The sequence below is a fragment of the Danio aesculapii genome, chromosome 4, assembly GCF_903798145.1.
Source record: "Danio aesculapii chromosome 4, fDanAes4.1, whole genome shotgun sequence".
Taxonomy (NCBI): domain Eukaryota; kingdom Metazoa; phylum Chordata; class Actinopteri; order Cypriniformes; family Danionidae; genus Danio; species Danio aesculapii.
The window spans coordinates 55478806-55497259 of record NC_079438.1 but is presented as its reverse complement, the minus strand read 5'-3'; the positions used below and the strand labels follow the sequence as shown (position 1 = coordinate 55497259).

General features: G+C 38.0%; 1 long non-coding RNA gene across 1 annotated transcript; it reads right to left on the bottom strand.

The window, feature by feature from the left end:
- Positions 1 to 14541: 14541 nt before the first annotated feature.
- LOC130222598 (uncharacterized) lies at positions 14542 to 17603 on the bottom strand. Its single transcript, XR_008836518.1, has 3 exons — positions 17318 to 17603; positions 14939 to 15037; positions 14542 to 14738 (listed from the first exon to the last, which is right to left on the bottom strand). It is a non-coding gene; the product is annotated as an uncharacterized LOC130222598 (long non-coding RNA).
- Between the last annotated feature and the right edge of the window lie 851 nt (positions 17604 to 18454).

Genomic DNA, 18454 nt, shown 5'->3' with positions numbered 1-18454 from the left:
TTTTATATATGTTTAGCTTTTTTAAATACAGTATATTAGCACCTTCTCCTATTGACCTAATTGGTTTGGGTAGTTAATTAGTGCCTTGTAATTGGCTCCTCTCAATTAGCCCATCCTCCTATTTACTATCGTCTTCTTTGATTGGCTGCTCTGACTAAGCTAAAGTGGCACTTGAACTTGGAACTTCTGGATCATGACCTGCTGTGCAGACCACTGAGCCACTGGTGTGCTTATAAACTATTGATTTTTTTTTTTTTTTTTTTTTGTAACTTTGTCTTTTTTTATTCTAGTTAAACCATTAGGAAGTTATCTAAAGCAGAATATTGAATTGAATCTGCAATTCTCAGATCATGGGCCTGTTGTTGTCCACTGACCCACCATGGATTCAGTCTGCTGTGGTGTTTAAGCAATTTTTCGTATATAATGATCACAATTTAACATAATTGATAGTTGGATTTAAACCACAGCTCATTATTACTTGCACCCAGAGGCAAAGCAACCGGGGGGGACGGGGGGCTACGTCCCCCTCACTTTTAGAGACAGACCATTTAGAAACAGGTGATTAATAATTATATGAACGTATGATCTCATACAACCGTCCCCCCCCCACTTTTAAAATGTGTGCTACACCCCTGCTTGCACCACAGAGCCTGCAGAACTATGGCCTGTATTAGTTTAATGAGTCTAAGGGTGTACTCACACTATGCTACCTGAACCAGGCACGTTTGAGAAGTGCGAGTGCTCTGAATCGGGCTCAGGCACGGTTCACTTGGCCAGCCCTGGCCCGGTTGGAAGACGGTTGGATGACGGCTGCACCTTCAGCAAACCTCCTAATTCCTGAAGCACAAGGATTTTATGAGCATCAAAAGTGATCTGATCTGTTCAGCAAAATATTTGACTGCGTGTCACTGCATCCCAAACCACTAAAACAATATAACTAAAGAAATCTCCACTGTGCTGAGCGAAAGCGCTTACTGAACAGCGCATCATCGATGACAAGCGTGCCCAGACCCGAATGTAATGTGAGTGCGGGCCATCATGGGAGACGGAGGAAGGACAAGCATGGTTCGGCCTGGTTCAAGGCAACTGTACATGTACATGTGTGAGAACACCCTAATTGACTAATAATTGCAAAGAGATTGCGCCCTCCTGTGGTGGTTTTTGTGAACTACATTGCTACAAATTTACATTATTGTGCCCTCCTGTGTTGAATTTTGTAAACTACATTTCTAAAAATTACATTATGCGCCCTCCTGTGGTGATTTTTCTTAACTACATTGACTTTACTGATCCTTAATGTAGCGCACCCTCCTGTGTTTTCTGTGAACTACATCACTACAAATAAACAATTTTATTGCGCCCTCCTGTGGTGAACTGTGAACTAGAATGCTACAAATTCACTTTATTAGGCCCTCCTGTGGTGATTTTTGTGAACTACATTGCTACAAATTCACTTTATAGCGCCCTCCTGTGGTAATTTTTGTTAACTACATAACTACAAACTGACTTTATTACACCCTCATGTGGTGATTTTTGTTAGCTACATTGCTACAATTGACATTATTGATACCTCCTCTGGTGAATTATGTGAACTACATGGCTATAACATGACTTTATTGCGCCCTCCAGTGAATTTTGTGAACTACATCTCTACAAATTGACTTTATTATGCCCTCCTGTGGTGATTTTTCTTAACTACATTGACTTTATTGATTCTTAAGGTAGGGCGTTCACCTATGTTGATTTTTGTGAACTACATTGCTTCAAATTTATTTTATTGCGCCCTCCTGTGGTGATTTGTGTTAAGTACATCACTACAAAGTGACTTTATTATGCCCTAATGTGGTGATTTTTATTAGCTACATTGCTACAATTGACATAAGTGGTCCCTCCTCTGGTGAATTATGTTAACTACATAGCTAGAACATGACTTTATTGCGCCCTCCAGCAGTGAATTTTGTGAACTACATCACTACAAATTGGCTTTATTGTGCCCTCCTGTGATGGTTTTGTTAACTACATTGACTTTATTGATTCTTAAGGTAGCGCGCCCACCTATGTTGATTTTTGTAAACTACACTGCTACAAACTAACATTATTGCGCCCTCCTGTGGTGATTTTTATGAACTACATTGCTACAAACTAACTTTATTGCGCCCTCCTGTGGGGATCTTTATGAACTACATTGCTACAAATTAACTTTATTGCACCCTCCTGTGGTGATTTTTACCATACTACAGTTTAATTATGCTTAATAAGTTGAGCAACAACCTGCATTCATGTTACAAGCAATCCTGAAGACCTTGATTGGCCTCAGGTGTTTTCAATCAGGTTGTAGTAAACTCAAGGTCTCATTTTGGTGAGAATGACACAAGATAGCATCACGTTTGCATGAAAAGAGATTTGTGAGAGTTAGCAGAATCAAAGGTGTCAGAAAAAAAACATGAAAAACTTGTGTTGACGGAGCTGGATGACTTATCAGTTTAAACTTTTAGTTCGACACAGTTTGTGTCAAGTCAAACGCTTTGTAAAACAAAGTTTCTATGAAATAATTTCTATGTATGAAGTACTTAAGAATTGTAATCTAAGTATTTGTTTTGATTGCAAAGATGTTTCTTAGAAATTAGGTTAAAAAAATGTAAACGTTGTTTTAAATTCATATTTAAATAACATACGCATAATTTTGTGTCTGGTTGAGTGGATAGTTGATTGCACCTTGGTACAAGAACGTCTAAGTTTGAATCGCATGATTGCTTAAATAGGAATTGGGTTTTTATTAAAAACAAGTTCAAGTTCAAAGCAAATACTTTCAATTTAATCTAAAAGTCTATAAGATGGTTTAAAGTCACCAAAATACGGTTCACGCTCAGTGGCTGGTTGTTTGTTCTTTGGTGTTGTTGGGGTTTAAATCCCACAATCACCAATGTCCTTATTTATTAATCAATTTAGGTCCAAAAAAGTCTAAAACGTCATTTAAAGCACTTGTTTATCATAACAGATTGTGTGGTGCAGTGAATAGTCATTAGACTTTTGGTGTTGGAAAGTCTAGGTAAGAATCCCACAGTTACCAAACTGCTTTAAATAATTCCTCAAGGCAAATTCTAGGCAACAAAAGCAATCAAATGCCAAACACAAACAAGAAATCCCTGATGGCTGAGTGAAGAAACATATGTTCTCTGAGGAAGAAACTTTCATTAAGGCTTCAAATGCCACTATAACTGTGTTTTATTGAGCAATGACAGCTCACACACAGGTCAGCAGGGAAATGTAAGTTCCAGCAAGCATCCATACAGGAGGTCTATGGCTCAGAGATCGATATCTTAAACCGCCAGACAGGACTTGTGTTCAAACCTCAGCTTGAGAAAAGTTTAATTTATTTATCATAAGAATCACAGGTAACATAGACTGAATTAAAAGTTCCTGCAAGCACTTCAACACAAGATCTGTGGCTCTGTGGTAAAAGCAGTTGGCATGAGATCTCAACCCATCACAAAAGACTTAAGTTCGAATCATTGCAAGTCATAGAGTTCTTTATCATCTAACAGTGATAAACAGTAAAGTATAAGTTCCAGCAAATGCCTAATGAGGAGATCTCTGGCTCTGACCCTCCACAAAGCAAATGATGGTAACCGACATGTGGAACAGACACACACACACAATCACACATATGATCTACATCACCTGTGCAGCAGCAGATGCTCATCATCACAGTCAGTGTCTGTCCACATGTCTCTGGTTCTGTTCAACAGGCTTTCAGTCCACAACACTTCACTGATCCTGTAGAGTCGACACAAATAAACACATTAATACACACATTACACATCTGATCTAATAATAGACAAATATACAAATATGCATTAAATATTGCGCCCTCATGTGGAGATTATTCTGAATGACATCATTGCAAATCTAACGAATTTATAATCTTCGCCCTCTTGTGGTGGTTTTTGTGAACTGAATTGCTGCCGCTCTTAAAAAAAAAAATAATCTCATGTGGAGACTTTGGTGAATTACGCCATTGCAAATTTATAGTAATGAATTGAAAATTTCGCCCTCTTGTGGAGATTTTTATGAATTAGCGTCTCTCCCTCAAACTTCAAAGACCATGACCAAGAGTAGTTGCTTTATACTGTATTTTTGACAGACTGAAATAAAATAAATGAACTGTAAAATTTTAGTTCAAACTCACAAGTGCAAAGACTATAGACAGCATTTCATACACTGCTCCAACAACTGGGCTTGACCAATAACTGCAAATCTATTTGACAAACAACTGACAGTAGTGAATATGATTTTAGCGTTACTATGATTAGTAACAGCCAGACACACTCAAGCTCAGAGGGTAACTAAAATTAGGACTAAAACTATTAGTCAAAATAAAATCATCTGGCTTGTTTAGAGAAACAGCTGTAGATGTGCTTTTACAACCAAACACAAGATTATAACCAGTTTTTCTATATAAACATAGATTATGTCTTTTGTATCTTTTATAAAGATTTTTCTTCATTTGCCTAGAAAATGTAAAGTAAGTGAAATGAAAAAAATGTTGTACCAAAGAAGGTACAAACCCTTGTCACTGGGGCAATACCTTTTTATGGAACAGAATTGTACCTTAAGACAAAGAAACTAATTTGTACCATTGCAGTTTATACCTTTAAGGACATGATTTGTACCTTAAGGCGGTACCTAAAGTGGTACGGTACGGTTCGGTTTGGTTTGGTACGCTTTTTGACGGTGGAAACGGCCATAAAAGCCGAACCGTACCGTACCGTATCACTTTTTCGGCACCCTTTCGAAAGGGTACCAAACACGAGAAAGGGTACCAAAAGGCGGAGCCACATGCGCAGCTGAACGCTATTGGTTTACAGAGATACGTCATTCGCTTACGCAACAAGCAAGAATGAAAACAAAAAACCCACTGTGTTTGAAATACACAGCCGAGACATTACAGCGGAATGATTTATACATATAATAACGAGCCATGCTCGACCCGGGCTCAAACAAACCTTGTCGTCGTCTTGATAAACAGCCACAAAGCCAAGAAGAAGAGCAGATTTACCCTGTGCCCCGTAGTTTTTTATGAGCCAGTCTGAGGCGCGAGCGGTTTCGCTTTCTTGCTAGCGCTCACGCACGTCTAACGTTATATCTGAAATAACAAACTTCTTGAGCTGATGATAATAACCTGCGCTTGATTATTGACGTGCTTTTGAAACCCGATCCTGTCAGACACTGACAAACGCGAGAGTGAAGCGTGAAGAAACATAGGAGAAGCCGAAAAAAGGAGCACATTATTTCAGCAAACATGAACAAAATGCCATGATTAACTAACTTATTATCTTCACATTTTGGACTAATATGAACCGGGAATGACGAAATTACTCTCTAACAGAGGCTACATGTGCTGCTGAGGATTACAGACACAGATGAGAGGTTTTCACTGACTGTAGGCTATATTTTGTATTGTTTTGAACCTAGATACGGACAAAAATGTCTGCTGTGTGTAGTTCTTCTGTAGTTGGTAACATATCAGAGACTGTAAGGGGCTGTATGTGTTTATATATGTTCATTTATTTAGTTATTTAATATAATTACAGACGTTACAGTAGGCTGTTTCGCACTGTCATTGATCTGCAGTTATAATCAACTCATGTTCATAGAAAAGTTTATAATAAACATTTCTACACAAGTATTTATGTGTGTAAAGCATCTGTTTTGTGAGAAGTGCTTCTCATATGATATGTGAGCGACTCGTACAGCTTTATTGTAGACATTTCCTCCAGCGAGAATGACGTCGACTGAAACTTTGTCATACACCATGCCCACCAAAAAGGTACCCTTGTTAGTGGAAACGCAAGCCTGATAAAGGTGACCCGTACCAAACCAAACCGTACCGTACCAGTCAGTGGAAACGAGCCAATAGAGAACCAGAATGTACCTTCGGTTTTTAAGACCTGCAGATACAATACTGTGACTTCATCAAAGGTACAAATCTGATCCATGAAGGTCCCACTACAGTGACTAGACTTATTGTACCTTAACAGTATAAAATGTGTTCCTTCAAGAACTATTTAAAGACATTTTGCTTTATCCAAAATGCATCAATGTATTTTCAATAAATTTAAAACTTCAAATACATCTATAAACAATGTTTTTTTTTAAGTTTCTCATTGTGTAAATGCCCCTTTTCCATTTACAATAAAGAGTAAAAACAATTACAAATAATAATAAAAAAATAATAATAAAAATATTAATAGTAGTAATAATCATCATCATCAAAAGATCTATTTTTTGCTAAACATTCCACAACACCTTTCACAAAAATGTTACAGAAACACACTCTCCCTTGTACAATATAAAACTTTTGTTTCTCCAGTTTTTACACAATACCTTTGTAATCACTTAAACGTTCATTTAATTTACTTGATTTTAAAGTAGAAATAGAATTATAGTTTAAGAATTATAAATTATATATAGTTTATTAGAATTATAATTAAAGTATTGTAACGATTATGCACAATGTTCGATCACTTTTACAATATTAAAATGTCTGCCTGAACACTTTGCTTATGCAGGACTTTTGCCAGCTCACGTGCATCGTACAAAGCAAACACCAAAAGGTGCAGATATCAATAATAAAACTCTGCTATTCTCTATTTCTGAATCTATGCTCCTTGCCCTCTCTTATTTTAGCATCACTTTAAAGCATTGTCATTTAATGAATGCTCTACACTTATTTTGCTTGCACATCAAGATTCTTGAATATTAGAAATAGTTATTATCAATTTCAACCTCCACAAAACTACATTAGTCTGTATTTGCATTTTTTCATCATGTTTTTATTATTAACAATTAATTATTCCCAGCTATTAACTGCTTTTTATGTTTTCTGGAAAGTGTTACACCAATTAAACATATTTAAAATAAAAACAACATGTAAAATCTACTTTATCGGTTTTAAAAACTGCAAGCGCATATACTGTAAAGCGCAGTTCTCCATCCACTCCACTAGGCGGCAACAGCGAGCTGCTCTTTTAGCCTGAAGACCTTTGACAACAGCGACACAGATCATCACAGGTACACCGTGTTACTGGCGTCATGTTGAGCTCCAGCAGATGACAGCTCAGTGACAGACTCATAATGTCAGTCAACAGCACATATTACAGCCCGACAGCGAACAAGAGCGACACAGAGTGTAGAAATGGAGAGTAACGAGACTCACCTGTAAGTGACTTTGTTTCAGTGGGTTTGTTTGTAGTGATGTTGCTGTAGTGTTTGTGTTCAGGCATTGCTCTCTCTCTCTCCTCTGCAACAGTGAAGATACACACGTGTGTCTGTTGTATTTCTGCTGCAGATCTTTGACCAGCGCTCAACAGCTGACGCTCCTCCACACACTCCTCCACATCCAGGTGGATTCACAGCTCCAGTAAAGGTATTTATGAGCTCTTATTTCCAGTAGAGAGTCCAGAAAGTGTGTTTGTTGTGCTGCTGCTCTGTCGCGTGTGTGTTGGGGGAGGGACTTTCTGTAGAAAGCTTTTGATTGGCCAGATTTGGTGTAGAGTCCTCAATACAGTATGAGGAGACTTTAGAGGTAAATGATGATATTTACAGTGTTTAATTGTGTTTAGTAACATTTAAAGCCCCACAAGCAGCTGTAAGATCATCTGAAATATGGTTCATGTGTTTAATTGAGGAATAAGCAGCTTTTACACATTTTGAACAATGAAATATAATAATATATTAGCATATGATGTAGTTTACATGTATTTTGAATAATTTACATTTGATATTAATTATTTGTGTTTATTTAGTTTTTTTTTTCAAAATGTGTAAATGTGGTTATCCTTACATTGGAGAAAGAAGTGTTTCTCTGTGTGTGTGTGCTGATGGTGTAGTGGTCAGAGGACACAGCATGAGATGTGAAGTTCTCACAGCATACCTGGGTTCAAATCCAGGCCCTGTTACTGCTCTTTACTGCTGATGCAAATACAAAATACAAAAGTGTTTTTCCTCATTTGTGCTTCTGCACTGATTACTTTGGTTTCAGTAGTTCCTTTGGTGTGATCCACACAGCGAAGTGGGTTTCAGAGCCAAACCTCTACTGTAACCTTGTCCTCATCTAATGTGTGTTCAGCCACTGTGTGGGATTTCGATCCTTCACTCTTCAGTATGGCAGTCAAACACTCATCCACTGAACCACACGGTGTGACAACTAACCACCATCCTCTGTGAGCCAAATTACAAAGACATTCATCTCGAATTATGGTCAAAGCTAAGAAATAGATAAAGCCCCATTCAACCACTTGTTTCACCATCCAGACACAGTGGCTCAGGTCATAAAGTGTTGAGCTTTAATCAAGAAGACCCGGGTTTGAACCTCACTATGGCTAATGTCTATCTTGACCTCATTATATTCACCATCAGTGTCCTGCCCTGATGATGGAAGCTGATGGTGATTATAATGAGCTCAAGTTGGACACTGATGTGAAACACATGATGGTTGCGTTAATAAACACAAGATCTCTGAGGAGAGACTCATAAAGTCAAAGATTCAAATCTGACTTGTATCTTGTTCTAGCAGGATTCGATCCTTCACACTTCTGTACTAAAGTTGAACGCTCATCCACTGAACCACAGAGCTTGATTTTTGGCAGCAGTTGTTTTGTGAGCCAAATTACAAAGAAACAAATGTCAAACCTTGGTCATGATGATATTAGTGATAAAGCCCCATTCAGATATCTCCTCCAGCATCCAGACACAGTGGATCAGGTCATAAAGTGTTGAGCTTTAATCAAGGAGACCCGGGTTCAAACCTCACTATGGCTAATGTCAATCTTGAGCTCATTATATTGACCAAGAGCTCCTGATGATGGACGCTGATGTGAAACTCATGATGGGTGAGTAAATCAACACAAGCTCACTGAGGAAGAGACTCATAAAGACAAGGGTTCACACCTGATTTGTATCTTGTTTTATTGAAACAGCTCACACACAGGTCTGCAGTCAAACATCAGTTCCAGCAGGTGTTCAGACAGGAGATCTGTGGCTCTGTGGTAAGAGCGCTGCCCCACGGCTTCAGGGGTTGCTGGTATGATCCCAGCCAGAACTCTGCGATATGAGTGAATGGTGAGTGAGTGTGAGGCGCGCCTGAAGAAGGGGGGATACCAGTTCGGTCTCCCCCTGGAGCTTCCGGAGCCGTGTCCAGCAGGGGTTATACTTTACAGCCTGACAAAAATTTAAAATGAACTGTATAAAAATTCTGGACCTTCGTCCCTTCCCCACCCATTTCGGTTACCATCATTTACTTTCTAGAGGAGTGACCCTCCACAAAGCAAATGATGGTAACCGATATGTGGAACAGACACACACACACACACACACAAACACACACACACACACACACACACACTATCACAATCACACACATGATCTACATCACCTGTGCAGCAGCAGATGATCATCATCATTACAGTCAGCGTTTGGCCACACGTCTCTGCTTCTGTTCAACAGGCTTTCAGTCCACAACACTTAACTGATCCTGTAAAGTCGACACACAAATACACACATTATTACACACATTGCATATCTGAGCTAATAATAGACAAATAAACAAATATTACATTTGTATCAAATATTGCGCCCTCATGTGGAGATTATTCTGAATTACGCATTTGCAAATTTGGAATATAATGTATTTAAAATATTCTCCCTCTTGTGGTGATGTTTGTGAACTGCACTGCCGTCGCTCTAAAATAATAAAAGTTTCACCCTCGTGTGGAGAATTTCTGAATTACACCTTTGCAAATCTTCAATCTAATGATTTTAAAATGTTCACCCTCGTGTGGTGATTTAGGTGAATTACACCACTGCAAATCTAATTGAATGAATTTAAACACGTCGCCCTCCTGTGGTGATATTTCTGAATTACACCTTTGCAGATCTATTGATTTGAATGATTGTGGTGATTTTTCTGAATTTTAGCTCAGCAAATGCAAAGCATTGAGATTTCAGCTTCCTGTGGCGCAGCTGTAGTTATCTGTATTTTCCTCCTCTGATGGTGACAACCACAAACATTTTATTGTTTAAAAGAAAGCAGGAAGTTTTGAGGTGTCCGCGCTGTTAAAAGTGTTAAAATGTCTTAACTCATTAAAGCAAAGTTTTAGACCTTACAAAAGTCTTAAATCTACTGAAATATTGTGTTATAGGTCTTAAATCTTTTTTAACAGCTCTTAATTTTCCCTTGTTCATTTATAGCTCCCTAATCTGACCATTAATACCCAGACAATCACCAACAATCTCAATACAACGTTCAACTTTTTATTTAAAAATAGCATTTAATTAATTTCCCTACAGTAACATTTACAGTTCTCCATTTATTTACTGCTGAGGATACTGACCTGACCTAGAGTTTTATTAATAAATTATTAGAAGCAGCTGCCAGTCTGGATGTAGATTATACCAGTATTCAACCAGTCGTTTTGGTCTCTCCTGTTAATTTCCCTCCTGAGTGTTTAACCACTGTTTAATCTTTAAAGCAGATACTCAAACATCTGATCTTCATAAGTGATTATTTTTGCTCGCTTTATTTAGAACTTCAGGACGAATGCTCGATTAACAATATGGAAATAAGGGCTGCAACTAACCATTATTATTTTAATTGATTAATCTGTCGATTTTTTTGTGATTAATCGATTGATCAAATAAAAAACAAAACAAGAAAAGCATTAATTATTAAAGCATTAAAGCTCATCCCTGAGCTGTTATATTAAGTAGTTTTGTCCTGTAAATACTAAAATATCTAAACATTTTTAAATCAAGATACATACTAGACACATGAAATAACATAAGAAATTTAGTGATTGTTTGCTTAAAACAAGCAAAATTATTTGCCAATGGGCTAAGAAAAATAATCTTAATGAGATATAATCTCAAACAGAAGTTTGAAGCATCACTTAATTTTCTCAGCTCATTTTTCTTGTCTGTTCTTGATTTAAGATTTTTTACATATTTGGACTGAAAACGAGACGAAATTACTAAATAAGAAAAGCTTTTTTGCAGTGCAGCTATACATGACAACAGATGGTATGTGTATGTGTTTCACAAACTCTACATATATTGTTTTACTAGTACTTGTGTGTATTTACATGTCTAGAATATAAAATAAGCATTAGGCGGTTAAAAAGCTGCATAATTGTGATAATATGACATGTCTTTCTCTGGCTCAGCGCCAGCCAACGTGCCAAAGCTCAATTTGATTTTTTAGTTGCCGTAAGTGTTAACAAGCTAACGCTAACTTGTCATGCTTGTCAAGCTGGATAACGAGTAAAATATCAGCACCAGGGACTTTACGGTCCTCACTTCAAAACGGAACAAAAGTAGGATTCTTTAGTGATTTACCCTGCTGTTGAACTCCCTTCCTCCTCATCCCTGTCTATGAGGCGCCGAACTCTGTATCAGTGCACGAGAGAGACCGTGTTCACTCCGCTCCGTGCTGAACTAAAGTGTTTTTTAATAATCAAACGTCCCCGTGTCGCACGTCACAACTAATCGATTATGAATTTCGTTGCCAACGCTTTTAGTAATTGAGTTTTATTGATTTAAATGATTCATTGTTGCAGCACTAATGGAAATATCAAACAATTATTAATAACATAAAACTATTCGTCACCTTGGAATTATAAGGTTTGATCTGCGTTCTGGATGATTTTGAGATTTTGAGCTTCAAAGTTTTCACATTCCACAGCAAACAGTATGTGTGTAACATTTGTTTTTTAAATAAAAAGTCTTAAAATGTAAACAACTTATAAAAAACATCCCATAATGTAAATAAGTTATCAATTATTAAGAATATGTCAATAACTCAATTTTGACTAAAATGTCAGATAGAACCTTGTAATTCTAAAGTGACGTATTGTCAAAAGCTGATGATTACACACTTGACATAAAATATTGCCAAATTAAATGTAAAATATTGTACTTTAAAGCTTGAGACTTTCTCACCATGCTGTTATTCACTCTAGATTGTCATTTAGCCTGTATGTAATTAATGCGCCACACATCAATAAACACACATTTAATTTATCTGACGAGCTCTTATATTGGGGATGCAGAATGTTTTCATTGCTTACAGATTTCACTGACGCAGACACAAGTAATAATTTTACCAACAAAAACACAACCACATTTCCTTTCATGAAGGCCCAATAAAGATGACTGCTTTTTAAAATTATATATTGTATTAAGCCGTTCATAAAGTGTTGAATTATAAATATTTCTGTTGCTATATTAAGATGCAACAAGTGGATGTAAAAAACATCTTGTGAACTCAGCAAGAGGCAGATTTGATCAGTCTTTCTCCAATAGTATCTGGATGAAGACTTGAATTTGCAAACTGAGACTGCATAAATCAGACTTACAATGTCAGACACGACGCACTCAATGGAGCAAGTGACGTCATTGTAAGGGGTGGGGTTAAGTGTGGGCATTAAAGCGCAGTTCCCATCCGCTCCACTAGGTGACATCAGCGAGCTGCTCTTTTAGCCTGAACACCTTTAACAACAGCGCCACAGATCATCACAGGTACACCGTTTTACTGGCGTCAAGTTGAGCTCCAGCAGATGACAGCTCAGTGACAGACTCATAATGTCAGTCAACAGCACATATTACAGCCAGACAGCGAACAAGAGCGACACAGAGTGCAGAAATGGAGAGTAACGAGACTCACCTGTAAGTGACTTTGTCTCAGTGGGTTTGTTTGTAGTGATGTTGCTGTAGTGTTTGTGTTCAGGCATTGCTCTCTCTCTCTCTCTCTCCTCTGCAGCAGTGAAGATACACACGTGTGTCTGTTGTGTTTCTGCTGCAGATCTTTGACCAGCGCTCAACAGCTGACGCTCCTCCACACACTCCTCCACATCCAGGTGGATTCACAGCTCCAGTAAAGGTATTTATGAGCTCATATTTCCAGTAGAGAGTCCAGAAAGTGTGTTTGTTGTGCTGCTGCTCTGTCGCGTGTCTGTTGGGGGAGGGACTTTCTGTAGAAAGCTTTTGATTGGCCAGATTTGGTGTAGAGTCCTCAATACAGTATGAGGAGACTTTAGAGGTAAATGATGATATTTACAGTGTTTAATTGTGTTTAGTAACATTTAAAGCCCCACAAGCAGCTGTAAGATCATCTGAAATATGGTTCATGTGTTTAATTGAAGAATAAGCAGGTTTTACACATTTTGAACAATGAAATATAATAATATATTAGCATATGATGTAGTTTACATGTATTTTGAATAATTTATGTTTGATATTAATTATTTGTGTTTATTTAGTTTTTTTCTAAATGTGTAAATGTGGTTATCCTTACATTGGAGAAAGAAGTGTTTCTCTGTGTGTGTGTGCTGATGGTGTAGTGGTCAGAGGACACAGCATGAGATGTGAAGTTCTCACAGCATACCTGGGTTCAAATCCAGGCCCTGTTACTGCTCTTTACTGCTGATGCAAATACAAAATACAAAAGTGTTTTTCCTCATTTGTGCTTCTGCACTGATTACTTTGGTTTCAGTAGTTCCTTTGGTGTGATCCACACAGCAAAGTGGGTTTCAGAGCCAAACCTCTACTGTAACCTTGTCCTCATCTAATGTGTGTTCAGCCACTGTGTGGGATTTCGATCCTTCACTCTTCTGTATGGCAGTCAAACACTCATCCACTGAACCACAGGGTGTGACAACTAACCACAATCCTCTGTGAGCCAAATTACAAAGACATTCATCTCGAATTATGGTCAAAGCTAAGAAATAGATAAAGCCCCATTTAAACATTTGCTTCACCATCCAGACACAGTGGCTCAGGTCATAAAGATTTGAGCTTTAATCAAGGAGACCCGGGTTCGAACCTCACTATGGCTAATGTCCAACTTGAGCTCATTATATTCACCATCAGTGTCCTGCCCTGATGATGGAAGCTGATGGTGATTATAATGAGCTCAAGTTGGATGATGGACGCTGATGTGAAACACATGATGGTTGAGTTAATAAACACAAGTTCTCTGAGGAGAGACTCATAAAGTCAAAGATTCAAATCTGACTTGTATCTTGTTCTAGCAGGATTCGATCCTTCACACTTCTGTACTAAAGTTGAACGCTCATCAACTGAACCACAGAGCTTGACTTTTGGCAGGAGTTGTTTTGTGAGCCAAATTACAAACAAACAAATGTCAAACCTTGGTCATGATGAAATTAGTGATAAAGCCCCATTCAGACATATCCATCAGCATCCAGACACAGTGGCTCAGGTCATAAAGTGTTGAGCTTTAATCAAGGAGACCCGGGTTCAAACCTCACTATGGCTAATGTCCATCTTGAGCTCATTATATTGACCAAGAGCTCCTGATGATGGACGCTGACGTGAAACTCATGATGGGTGTGTGAATCAACCAACACAAGTTCTCTGAGGAACAGACTCATAAAGACAAGGGTTCACACCTGATTTGTATCTTGTTTTATTGAAACAGCTCACACACAGGTCTGCAGTCAAACATCAGTTCCATCAGGTGTTCAGACAGGAGATCTGTGGCTCTGTGGTAAGAGCGCTGCCCCACGGCTTCAGGGGTTGCTGGTATGATCCCAGCCAGAACTCTGCGATATGAGTGAATGGTGAGTGAGTGTGAGGCGCGCCTGAAGAAGGGGGGATACCAGTTCGGTCTCCCCCTGGAGCTTCCGGAGCCGTGTCCAGCAGGGGTTATACTTTACAGCCTGACAAAAATTTAAAATGAACTGTATAAAAATTCTGGACCTTCGTCCCTTCCCCACCCATTTCGGTTACCATCATTTACTTTCTAGAGGAGTGACCCTCCACAAAGCAAATGATGGTAACCGACATGTGGAACAGACACACACACACACACACACACACACACACACACTATCACAATCACACACATGATCTACATCACCTGTGCAGCAGCAGATGATCATCATCATTACAGTCAGTGTTTGGCCACACGTCTCTGCTTCTGTTCAACAGGCTTTCAGTCCACAACACTTCACTGATCCTGTAGAGTCGACACACAAATACACACATTATTACACACAGTGCATATCTGAGCTAATAATAGACAAATAAACAAATATTACATTTGTATCAAATATTGCGCCCTCATGTGGAGATTATTCTGAATTACGCATTTGCAAATTTGGAATATAATGTATTTAAAATATTCTCCCTCTTGTGGTGATGTTTGTGAACTGCACTGCCGTCGCTCTAAAATAATAAAAGTTTCACCCTCGTGTGGAGAATTTCTGAATTACACCTTTGCAAATCTTCAATCTAATGGTTTTAAAGTATTCGCCCTCGTGTGGGGATTTTGGTGAATTACACCACTGCAAATCTAATTGACTGATTTTAAACATGTCGCCCTCCTGTGGTGATATTTCTGAATTACACCTTTGCAGATCTATTGATTTGAATGATTGTGGTGATTTTTCTGAATTTTAGCTCAGCAAATGCAAAGCATTGAGATTTCAGCTTCCTGTGGCGCAGCTGTAGTTATCTGTATTTTCCTCCTCTGATGGTGACAACCACAAACATTTTATTGTTTAAAAGAAAGCAGGAAGTTTTGAGGTGTCCGCGCTGTTAAAAGTGTTAAAATGTCTTAACTCATTAAAGCAAAGTTTTAGACCTTACAAAAGTCTTAAATCTACTGAAATATTGTGTTATAGATCTCAAATCTTTTTTAACAGCTCTTAATTTTCCCTTGTTCATTTATAGCTCCCTAATCTGACCATTAATACCCAGACAATCATCAACAATCTCAATACAACGTTCAACTTTTTATTTAAAAATAGCATTTAATTAATTTCCCTACAGTGACATTTACAGTTCTCCATTTATTTACTGCTGAGGATACTGACCTGACCTAGAGTTTTATTAATAAATTATTATTATGATTGTAATGTTAAATGTTTTACATTATAATCGTTTTTGATAGGGCCAGTTCCAACTGGGATATTCTAATAAAATCTCAGCATTTAGCCCTGTACAAGTCTAACATTTCATTCATAATGGTCATAAAATGTCTTTAAAATGTCTTACATTTAACTTGATGAAACCTGCAGAAACCCTGATTTAATCTTTGACATGATTTTGATCAGTGAATGAAGTTAAACATGACCTCGTTTAGTGATGTGTTCAGTCGGAGTGTCTCTGTCTGTCAAATCTTTATTTTCAGGATCTACCAAGCCAGGTCAGATGTCATGGAGAGCTCTTGAGCAGAACTTTATTCTTGATGGTCTGGAAACAACTGTTTACTGAGTTATTTACCATTTTATGTGTTAAATCTCTTCAAAGTAATTTATTTATATGCAGGATAGACTTTCTGTGTAGAAGCAGCTGCCAGTCTGGATGTAGATTATACCAGTATTCAACCAGTCGTTTTGGTCTCTCCTGTTAATTTCCCTCCTGAGTGTTTAACCACTGTTTAATCTTTAAAGCAGATACTCAAACATCTGATCTTCATAAGTGATTATTTTTGCTCTCTTTATTTAGAACTTCAGGACAAATGCTCGATTAATGATATTAAATATCGAACAAATAATAATGTAATATAAAACTATTGTCAAAAGCTGATGATTACAGACTTGACATAAAATATTGCCAAATTAAATGTAAAATATTGTACTTTAAAGCTTGAGACTTTCTCACCATGCTGTTATTCACTCTAGATTGTCATTTAGCTTGTATGTAATTAATGCGCCACACATCAATAAACACACATTTAATTTATCTGACGAGCTCTTATATTGGGGATGCAGAATGTTTTCATGGCTTACAGATTTCACTGACGCAGACACAAGTAATAATTTTACAAACAAAAACACAACCACATTTCCTTTCATGAAGACCCAATAAAGATGACTGCTTTTTAAAAATCATATATTGTATTAAGCCGTTCATAAAGTGTTAAATTATAAGTATTTCTGTTGCTATATTAAGATGCAACAAGTGGATGTAAAAAACATCTTGTGAACTCTGCGAGAGGCAGATTTGATCAGTCTTTCTCCAATAGTATCTGGATGAAGACTTGAATTTGCAAACTGAGACTGCATCCATCCGCTCCACTAGGCGGCATCAGCGAGCTGCTCTTTTAGCCTGAACACCTTTGACAACAGCGCCACCAGATCATCACAGGTACACCGTGTTACTGGCGTCAAGTTGAGCTCCAGCAGATGACAGCTCAGTGACAGACTCATAATATCAGTCAACAGCACATATTACAGCCCGACAGCGAACAAGAGCGACACAGAGTGTAGAAATGGAGGGTAACGAGACTCACCTGTAAGTGACTTTGTTTCAGTGGGTTTGTTTGTAGTGATGTTGCTGTAGTATTTGTGTTCAGGCATTGCTCTCTCTCTCTCTCCTCTGCAGCAGTGAAGATACACACGTGTGTCTGTTGTGTTTCTGCTGCAGATCTTTGACCAGCGCTCAACAGCTGACGCTCCTCCACACACTCCTCCACATCCAGGTGGATTCACAGCTCCAGTAAAGGTATTTATGAGCTCATATTTCCAGTAGAGAGTCCAGAAAGTGTGTTTGTTGTGCTGCTGCTCTGTCGCGTGTCTGTTGGGGGAGGGACTTTCTGTAGAAAGCTTTTGATTGGCCAGATTTGGTGTAGAGTCCTCAATACAGTATGAGGAGACTTTAGAGGTAAATGATGATATTTACAGTGTTTAATTGTGTTTAGTAACATTTAAAGCCCCACAAGCAGCTGTAAGATCATCTGAAATATGGTTCATGTGTTTAATTGAAGAATAAGCAGGTTTTACACATTTTGAACAATGAAATATAATAATATATTAGCATATGATGTAGTTTACATGTATTTTGAATAATTTACATTTGATATTAATTATTTGTTTTTATTTAGTTTTTTTTTCTAAATGTGTAAATGTGGTTATCCTTACATTGGAGAAAGAAGTGTTTCTGTGTGTGTGTGTGCTGATGGTGTAGTGGTCAGAGGACACAGCATGAGATGTGAAGTTCTCACAGCATACCTGGGTTCAAATCCAGGCCCTGTTACTGCTCTTTACTGCTGATGCAAATACAAAAAACCAAAGTGTTTTTCTTCATTTGTGCTTCTGCACTGATTACTTTGGTTTCAGTAGTTCCTTTGGTGTGATCCACACATCGAAGTGGGAGTTTCAGAGCCAAACCTCTACTGTAACCTTGTCCTCATTGAATGTGTGTTCAGCCACTGTGTGGGATTTCGATCCTTCACTCTTCTGTATGGCAGTCAAACACTCATCCACTGAACCACACGGTGTGACAACTAACCACAATCCTCTGTGAGCCAAATCACAAAGACATTCATCTCGAATTATGGTAACAGCTAAGAAATAGATAAAGCCCCATTCAAACATTTGTTTCACCATCCAGACACAGTGGCTCAGGTCATAAAGTGTTGAGCTTTAAT